The sequence below is a fragment of the Pygocentrus nattereri genome, chromosome 14 (genome assembly GCF_015220715.1).
Source record: "Pygocentrus nattereri isolate fPygNat1 chromosome 14, fPygNat1.pri, whole genome shotgun sequence".
NCBI lineage: Eukaryota > Metazoa > Chordata > Actinopteri > Characiformes > Serrasalmidae > Pygocentrus > Pygocentrus nattereri.
The window spans coordinates 41,293,274-41,300,773 of record NC_051224.1 but is presented as its reverse complement, the minus strand read 5'-3'; positions in this window follow the sequence as shown (position 1 = coordinate 41,300,773).

Genomic DNA, 7,500 nt, shown 5'->3' with positions numbered 1-7,500 from the left:
AAGGAAATGTTCTCAAAACTATCATAAAACAATGTCTCAGACATCAGGCGCACACAAACTCAATGTCCGGAAAAGTTGGGACATAAAATAAATGCACTAAAAACAAGAATCTGTATTTGGTTCATTCTTTTGAACCCTTAACCTCTACATGCAATCATGAACACTCAGAGAACCGTTTGCATGATTAAAGGTTTCTTTGCATCGTGAAACTGTTCTTTAGACTGATTGAGACACCTGTCACATTGCTGTAGATGGTTCTGCACAGATCCTTTTTGAAAAGTGTTCTGTGTAGCACCAAAAAGCGTTCTTCTATTCTTACGATGCCAAGCTTGTGTACAATAGCAGAACCCTTTTTGGTGCTACATAGAACCATCTTCAGGCCTGTGACAGATGTGAGTCAGCTCCTCTCGTGTGTGCAGTCAGACTCTGGACTAATTGAGTTAAAAGGGTTCTTCTACTGTTACAAACTTGACACCGTAACAGTAGAAGAACCATTTTGGGTGCTATTTAGAGCTATTTCCAAGAAGATTTTGTATAGTACCCTCTACAGCACAGTCTGAAGAACCCTTTCAGGATACGAAGAACTCTTTAAATCATGCAAAACGTTCTTTGAGCGCTCGTGATTGTCGTTAGTCTCATTTTCTTCAGTAAAGAACCATTGAAGACTCATGTTTTTTGAAGAGTGTAGAACATCAAACTATTCTGAATGGCTTTGTTTGGTTTTAAACATCAGTGGAATTCCCTTTCAATAATCATCGTCATTAACTTCTACTGTAACTTACAGGAAAGTTTCAACTGACTTTTATTTCTCCTCCTATAGTGTCAATAAAAGCAGTGTTAAGGAAGCTCGATTACGCTTCAGAGACCCTGTGCACTCGCAAACAAACACACACAGGCGCTCGAGACTGCCGTTACTTTATCGCCTAACGGAAGGAAGAGTCAACACTCTTCCCTCGCTCACTCGAAAGCCCTGCGAAAACTCTGATATTTACATAAATAATTACATTCACAGTAATTAAGGGGGCAAATAAGAGTGATGGCACATTCGTAAAGAGGACTGGGCGATGAAAGATTCATGCTTCTTGAGAGGTGAGCAGGCCAAAAGGCAGGGGGGATGCTAAAGCTATGCTAATCACGCTGGAATATTCATGGCCCGTGGAACTCCTTCCTTCCTGGGGATTTCTGGAGGCATGTGAATGAAAATAGCCTATTGTTTTCAAACTTTGGATGAACTTTCTGCTCTCTCAGCTCACATGAAATATGCACAAGTAAATGAGGAGCACAGGTGAAGAACCAACAGTAAATCTTCAACAGCAGCGCTGGAGAGGATGGGGTTTATTTATCTCCACCAGTATTCCGACTCCAACTAGTAGTCAATCCTAACACAGGAAGAAGGAGACAGGATGGAGGATTATGCCTACTAGCCCAACCGGGCACAGGAGTTTGAACTTCTAGCCAATACTAATGCAGAAATATGGTCTACTAGCCAATCCCAGTGCAGGACTTTGAGCTACTAGCTAACCTAGTGCAGAAATGTGGTCTACTATTCAGTCTTGTTCCATGTATATGACCTCCTATCCATTCTCAGTGCAGGAGTGTGGTCTAGAAACTTTAGACCTTGTTTATGAAGGATTATATTGTAGTGCAGTACTACTGGCTGGCTCTGGCTCTGACTCTAGAGGTGTGGTTAGGCTGATGCATACCATCCAACAAAGATACTGTTTGTGTTGTTTATTGTTGTAGTTTGTTAATTATAGGTATGTGTATGTGTTACTTGTGTTGTTCTGTATTGGGGGTTGTGGGGGCAAGTGGCTAACAGATGAAGAGCAGCAGAAGTATGGCTACCCCTGTGCCTTAATGATGCCACACTGGTGTCAGAAGTGGAATCACTTCAACAGCCTCCTAGGCAAGCGACGAGAGAGGCAGAGCCTCTGTGATGATGGGAGCAACACTGAAGTGGCTTGGCGCGGCTTGGAGGTGAGGCTGGAGGCGGGATCAAGCGTGGGAAGGCCCAACAACAAGGCCAGGTGCAGCGTGGGCAACCAGCTGCTCATTGTGCTCACCACCACAAGCTCGCCAATATCTCTACTGCAACCAGCATGCTTGCACACTGAGAGGGGCATATCACACGACTGTCGTCCAGCTCAGGTCACCACTGTCATGGTAAAGAATGGCTAATGCTGACCTCCCCATTGTTCTGGTGCTGTATGTGCCTTTCGTCCCGGTGTGCTCACAGCAGATCATGGCCACCGCTGTGTCTCACTCTCTGCTGATATCACAATGTTAATGTGATCTAACTATATTTCCCAACTTGAGTAGAGCACTCCTACTTTACACGCATTAAATGTACTCTTACATGACTCTTTCCACCGCTGCTGACCAGTCATGAGGCACCAGATATCTGAGGGTTATTTGTCTGAATAAAGGTCCTATATTAGATCAGAGGTGTCACACATGAGAACAGTAATCATTTAACCTCAATGAGGTCCGCTGCACTGGCCCCCTACAGCGCTTCAGCTGTCCTCTCAGTCTTTCTCTCTCTGCGTATCTGTCTCTGAATCTCTGATACAGAAACCACGAGAAAATAATGTGTGTTTGACACAGCTGTGGCTCAGAGGGAGGCTTGCTCTAGCACTACAGCTGGAGGGGATTTGGCGTCTAATTCACATTTACCATACAAAAGGAAACATGCTCATCAAAAAAACATTTTTGCTCTGAAATGGAAGAGACAAGTTTCTGAAGAGCGTTTGGGGTGGCGGTGGTGGTGGAGGTGAGGGGGGGTGCTTTTCAGACTGCTGTATCTTTACACACACACACAAAGATTTCCTGCTGATCGCCGAGAGCAGAGTGTGTGAGTGTGTGTCCTTCCAGTTCGGTATTGACGACTGTAGAGGATCTGAAGGGATGTTCAGAGCTCACGCTGTTGGATTATAAAAACAGATCAATGACCAGATGCACACAGGGAAGCACAGTCATACCTGCACTATGTGACAACAAACATACAATTCACACTGGCTCTGTGAAGGGCAGCATATGCAGGGGGTTAAATTCGGATTTTGGAGATGGGTGAGCCTCATTTTTTCCATCAGATTCATGAAAATGTTATTAAAATGAGCGCATCTGTTTTAGTTTTAATAAGGCTGTGCATTAATGTGATTTTATCTTGGTGAGTGGTGTTCTTACGCATGATGTAACATAGTAAAACACCCTTCCCCTGGATAAAATCACTGTAATGCACGGCCTCGAGTGGCTTATTGCTTTCATAAAATTACAGACAGCATAATATTTGATACAACACACAATTTTTCAGTGAATAATTTATTATTAAAAACAACTGACAGAAGTTTTCTGCCAAGAAATGTAGCTCCGTTAGAGCCGATGTGTCAAACTCAAGGCTTCTGGGCCAGATCAGATCAGGCCCGCCGCACAATTCTATCAGGCCCGCAAACGTATTTAAATTTTTAATTAATATCAGCCCACTTCACAATGCGCTGCACTACAGTCCCCAGCATGCACTGCAGCATAACGTGCTCTGACTCTCCAACCCCAACAGCAGTCCACGGGACGGCGGTTACACCTCAGTTCTACACAGTTCCACACCAGTCACATCACCAAACACACGGACTGCATCTCAGCCAGTATAAACGCTGAACGTCAGCTCAGCAGCTCAGAAACTGAACCCGAGTCTTAATGAACCTGCAGCAAAGAGAAGACGCCAGAGGAGCAGCTCAAGCAGAGAGGCAGGTTTAAAGGACGGAGCTCCTGGGGACGTTTACATTTGAAAATATTTCAGTTATTCGTGTAATATTTCGAGGTCTAATATGTAAGTGTCTATGCTTTACCGTGAATATTTTTTTGCATATTTTGAATAAACAATGGCTGGTCTGGATTATAGCACAACACTGATTAAAAATTAAATCCACAGCTTTGATTAGATGTTTTAATCTGGCTCTGTTACTCGGTGAGTTTGATGCCCCTGCTTTAGAGTATGGTATCCTTGCCAAGCCGCCATGGACCACTGCATGAGGAGAACGTTCGGGTGCTCATCTCTGTACACCGCAGTCATTTCAGGGACTTTTGCCTTTTTGTCGTACAGTAATGATCATATGGGTAGACAACATAGTTTAATATTTAATTAATAAACATAGTTTATTTAACATCAAGCCAACAGCGCCCCTCTTCCCGCACTGGGGCTGAATCTCAAATGGCTCCCTGCTCCCTACATAGTGCACTATGTAGGAATTCAAATACCCTGGAAAAAAAGGGTTCTTTGCAGTGTGAAAGGGTCCTTCAGATTGAGAATGTGGTGTAAGTGGTTCTATATAGCACCAGTTGTTCTACTGATTTGACAGATTTGACATCGATACAGTACCATTTTGCTGCTATGTGGAACCCTCCGAAAGGCTGTTTCACGCTGCAAAGAACACTTTAATCATGCAAAGTGTTCTTTGAGTGCTTGTGGTGCCATTCAGAACCACTGTCTTTACCTAAGAACCCGGTAAGAAGCATCTTTTGTAAGAGTGTGGAAAGGTGGACGAGCTGCAGCAGCAACAAATTAGATACGATACGTTTGATATTAAACTTTTTTTGAGCTTTTGTCTAATTTTCTGGTAAATGTATGTTTCCTAACACTGAAAAATGAGCGACTTCTACTTAATGGCCTGGAAATCGAATAAACGGAGGAAGGCTTTGCACAGTTTTGTGTAACCACGGCCCACACTGCGGCCCAAATATAGCAGTAGCACTCAGCACCACTGAGTAAGCACAGTGATGCCACCAAAACTGATCTGACTGAGCTTTTTCTGCTTTCATCATCCCACGTCTCCATTGACAAATAACAAAGAACCGCCCTTCCCACACCATGAATCAGCCTGATCTGATTCTCCGCTCCCTGCACTACACCGGGATGAGATTAGCCAATCTGACGGACGAACCGGGCCGTCACAGTGATGCTGACCAGGCACAGGAAGCCCAGTGTTCTGGATGGTGTCACGTCAATCGAAAGCCAGTGGCTTCCCGTCTGCAGAAGACCCCCCCCCAATGCCCCCCACCCCCCACCCCCACAGCACAGTCTCTCAGTGGACATTACACGTTCACTCTCAAATCAGTTCAGCAGGCTTTATGGTTCTGACCATATGGAGTTTCTATGAGGCTGTTATGCATAAACAAACAAGTGAAAGATGACAACACATCCAGCTTATATCACTGTTTATATCGCTAATCCAAAACAACACTCGAGATTAAAAGCCACCCCCTTTTTCTAAAGAGCCGTCACACCGCCTCATCCGCACGCTACACAATCTGGGAATACTAACGTTAGCATCAGCAGACTGAGCACAGATGGGCTGAAAGGATGCAGCAAATAAATGCACAAAGCAATATGGGTCATGATGAGGGCGGTGGGGTGCGGGGGGGTTATATGCAGTGTAAGGGTGGTCTGCAGTTGTTTTAAGGGGGTCAGAGATGTTAAATAGTCTGGATCAGTTCCACAATAAAATCCAGATTTGGGAAAATGATGTGGAACTGAGGGGAACCACCACACGCAGGAACTTTGGATGGAAGTAAATGTTTGGGCCAAAAACAAAATTCAGGCTACACTAAAAATAGAAGATTAAAAGATAAAAAACAATTTTCTTTTTCTTTTTTCATTTTCTGTTTTATTCATGCTTTTGAATAAACATAACAAATCCAAACCGTAAGTAAGAAAACAAAACTTTTGGTACTGATGGTCAGCAAATGGTTAAATGGTTAAAAAAGATCAAGGGTTCCTCAGTAAAGACAGTAGTTCTAAATAGAACCATGAACACTCAGAGAAGAACCCTTTGCATGAATAAAGTTTCTTTGCATCATGAAATGGTTCTTAAGATTGAAGGAAAATGTGCTGTAAAGGGTTCCTCTGTCGTTGCGATGTCAAGGTTGTAACAATAGAAGAACCCTTTTGGGTGCTATATAGAACCCTTTACAATAATATAGAACAGACACATTTATACACGTTCTCCATCAATCTGAAGAGCCATTCCATGATGCCAAAAACTATTCATGCCAAGGGTTCTTTGAGAGTTCATGGGTCTAGTTAGAACAACTTTACTAAAGAACCCGTCTTTTTTAAGAGCGGGGTCAAAAGGTAAAACAGGTAAACGTGATGTCTGGTCTTTGAGGTCACTTCCTGCAGATGAAGCCTGGGGAGTGTTGGAGGTGATGGTCTGCACATTTGTATGTGTGTATTCCTGGAAAGCTGAGGGGTCTCTGAGGGGTCTCTGGGGGGTCTCTGTGCTCTGTCGTAGACCTGTGCTGGTTTCATTGTCCAGGTCGGTTCATTGTCCACTGGTTTATTTGGCAGACAATTAGAGGCAGCGCACTGAGCGTGGCGCTCGCAGCCGCTGCCAGCCAGACAGGCTAACGGGCAGAATGAACGCTCACTGTAAGGAGCTCAGAGCCATTTTCACGCTGGAGCAGCTTCCCCCCCCCTTTCTGTTCACTCTGTCTCAATAAGACACTCCTATTCTGGCAGCCCCCCCCCCTCTCTCTCTCTCTCTCTCTCTATGTCTCTCTCTCTATGTCTCTCTCTCTCTCTCTCTCTCTCTCTGTCTCTCTCTCTCTCTCTCTCTGTCTCTCTCTCCTCTCTCTCTGTCTCTCTCTCTCTCTCTCTCTCTCTTTGGCAGCTGGGTGAGGGTAAATGGAGAGGAGTGTAGGCTCTGTCTCTCTGGCGCTGCCAAGCTTTTGGCAGGGTGCTTAGAGCCCAGGGTGAGCCAGGCAGGCTCTGGCCAGCAGTGTCCAGTGCCCAGGTTCAGCCTGGCACAAAGCGGGCAGTGCCCGATGACATCTGTTCAGCGGCCCAAACGAAGACGGTTTCGGGCGCCAAGCCGCTCCATGACCCAAAAGAATGAAGTGTAGATACGTGAGCAAAAGCACACTCTCATTTTCAGCATCTCACGTTCAGCGGAAGTGAAATGGTGACAGTGGAGCTGTCTAAAAGAAAAGGAGCAGAAATTTGTCCGTTAGTTTGAGTAAGTTGTAGTTATCGCTCGATGGGTCAGCCCCTCTGCTAGCACCCCTGAGGGGTTTCCCATGATATATTAAACTCAATCAAAAACAAGAAATAAGCATCTCTCTGACAATGCTAGTTTCTGCTAGCGCCCCTATGGGTGCTAACACTTCTGCACATGAACACAGACATTTAAAGCTTGTAAAAGATATTCTCTCTGTTTTATCTGAAGTTTTTAACAGACGTTATCGTATATCTGAGCTTGTGTGTGTCAGTGTTATAGTCACTCTTTCAGTAAAGAGTCCTGCCAATGTTTTACATTCCTAACAACTAACCGGAACCTGCTTAGACTCATAATCACAGTCAGTGGCATATCTAGAACCTCCACAAGGCTGATGATGGAATGTTGTTTCTCACAAGAATGGTAAATCTGATTGTTTCGCTTCCTATTCATGTTGGTTGTTAATCTAATGTGTAAGGCCTTCAGTTCAGCTCCTGAAGTCCTAACCAATGGG